Source organism: Corella eumyota, unplaced genomic scaffold (genome assembly GCF_963082875.1).
Source record: "Corella eumyota unplaced genomic scaffold, kaCorEumy4.1 scaffold_318, whole genome shotgun sequence".
Lineage (NCBI taxonomy): Eukaryota > Metazoa > Chordata > Ascidiacea > Phlebobranchia > Corellidae > Corella > Corella eumyota.
In genome coordinates, this window is record NW_027658308.1 from 10,001 (window position 1) to 12,338 (window position 2,338).

Here is a 2,338-nt window from a genome sequence, read left to right on the forward strand (position 1 = left end):
TCGTTAAAATTTTTACAGTGTACTCATTCCAATTACAGGGCCTCGTTAGAGTCCTGTATCGTTATTTTTCGTCACTACCTCCCCGCGTCGGGAATGGGTAATTTGCGCGCCTGCTGCCTTCCTTGGATGTGGTAGCCGTTTCTCAGGCTCCCTCTCCGGAATCGAACCCTGATTCCCCGTTACCCGTAAGAACCTCGGTAGGCAGATACCGTACCGACGAAAGTTGATAGGGCAGACACTTGAATGATCCGTCGCCGGTGCAAGACCGTGCGATCAGCAAAGTTATCCCGAGTCGCCAACAAGACGAGCCGAAGCCCGGCAGGTTTTTGATATGATAAAGGCGCGCCTCCCGCAAGGTCGGCGCTTTTTGCATGTATTAGCTCTAGAATTACCACAGTTATCCAAGTAAAATTTACGATCAAATGAATCACGACTGATTTAATGAGCCATTCGCAGTTTTACCGTACGCAAGTTCGTACTGAGACATGCATGGCTTAATCTTTGAGACAAGCATATGACTACTGGCAGGATCAACCAGGTAACTATCGGCCGACAAAATACGCGAACGGAGTCTTTCGCTTTCCCCGTCGCGGTATCGCACTGTATTACTCAATCACTATTTTTGCTTAGCTCCTCAAACCCGGCGTAAGCCGCGATCTGGACGCCGTCGACACCGGCCAGACGCCCTTTCGGGCGAAGCCGCGCGCGGGCTGCGTTTGCATACAACACCAGGAACGCCCAACAAAAGCGAACCGAGAAAACTATCACTTGCGTGCGCACCGGCCACCGCAACTACGGCCCGAGGCCGTGGTCGCGCGCCGAAACACAAACTCGTATTTGCTACTTAATTTTTTCCGTCCAACGTTCAGAGCCTCGCTGCTAGCTACGACGCCTTCGCGGGTCAGCATCAAGTCTGCCCAAAAGCGCACATCGCCTGCACGACACCACATCGTTTTGTCACCAAATACCTTCAACCGACAACCGCATCGCCAATTTGCTCATTTCGCCACAACGACGTCTTCCCTCATAGTATACAGGGAAGCTGGTCTCGCGACAAAGGTAGCAAACTTGTCGAATTTCGACAATTTTCCAAAACGTGCGTTTCTGTGCGGGAAATTGTTCATCGGGCGTCGGCCGATGTCGTGCGTCTTTGTCCGGGCGATTTTCGAAAGTCGCCGGACTTGTGTTTTTTACGCGCGCGCCGGTGGGCTGGTCTCGCGACAAAGGTAGCAAACATGTCGAATTTCGACAATTTTCCAAAACGTGCGTTTCTGTGCGGGAAATTGTTCATCGGGCGTCGGCCGATGTCGTGCGTCTTTGTCCGGGCGATTTTCGAAAGTCGCCGGACTTGTGTTTTTTACGCGCGCGCCGGTGGGCTGGTCTCGCGACAAAGGTAGCAAACATGTCGAATTTCGACAATTTTCCAAAACGTGCGTTTCTGTGCGGGAAATTGTTTCATCGGGCGTCGGCCGATGTCGTGCGTCTTTGTCCGGGCGATTTTCGAAAGTCGCCGGACTTGTGTTTTTTACGCGCGCGCCGGTGGGCTGGTCTCGCGACAAAGGTAGCAAACATGTCGAATTTCGACAATTTTCCAAAACGTGCGTTTCTGTGCGGGAAATTGTTTATCGGGCGTCGGCCGATGTCGTGCGCCTTTGCCCGGGCGATTTTCGAAAGTCGCCGGACTTGTGTTATTCAAGCTCGAACGGTACTCGACAATTCTTCGAATGGCCTCCGACCTGAGGTCAGAGTCGCAGTAAAACAAACGAAGTACCCCAGAAAAAAGTTGAAAAAAAAAGCAACTCCGACCTGAAGTCGAAGTCGCCGTAAAAAATACCAAGTACTTTGAAAAAAAAGTGGAAAAAAAAAGCAACTCCGACCAGAGGTCGAAGTCGCCGTGCGCCCGCCCGTTCGCGGACAAATCGATAGATCTTGCGGCTTACTCTCAACAAATCGCAGTGAGAATACTGCTCTAGTGATTACGACACCGCGATCTTCATCTAGGTCGTTTGCAAATGATTTAGCACCCCGCCACTCGAGCAGAAAGCTTTACCCGTTTCGGGGCGACGCTTGCCGCGCCCGTGTTAGACAAGTATCCGGCATTGCCAGCGGCCCGGTGGCCGCCTAACTTTGCCTCTCGACGGCAAGACACAACTTTATCGTCGCTTCCTAGGCGGGATTCTGACTTAGAGGCGTTCAGTCATAATCCCCCAGATGGTAGCTTCGCACCATTGGCTTATCAGCCAAGCACATGAACCAAATGTCTGAATCTGCGGTTCCTCTCGTACTGAGCAGAATTACTATCGCAACAACCCTTTATCAGTAGGGTAAAACTAACCTG

The 2,338-nt window shown here is 51.7% G+C and overlaps 1 non-coding gene across 1 annotated transcript in view; it reads right to left on the bottom strand.

The window, feature by feature from the left end:
- Positions 1-541, bottom strand: part of LOC145763031 (small subunit ribosomal RNA) — a 1,810-nt gene extending 1,269 nt beyond the window's left edge. Inside the window, exon 1 of the ribosomal RNA XR_014288194.1 lies at positions 1-541. This exon is cut by the window's left edge and continues 1,269 nt beyond it. This is a non-coding gene — a ribosomal RNA (small subunit ribosomal RNA).
- Between the last annotated feature and the right edge of the window lie 1,797 nt (positions 542-2,338).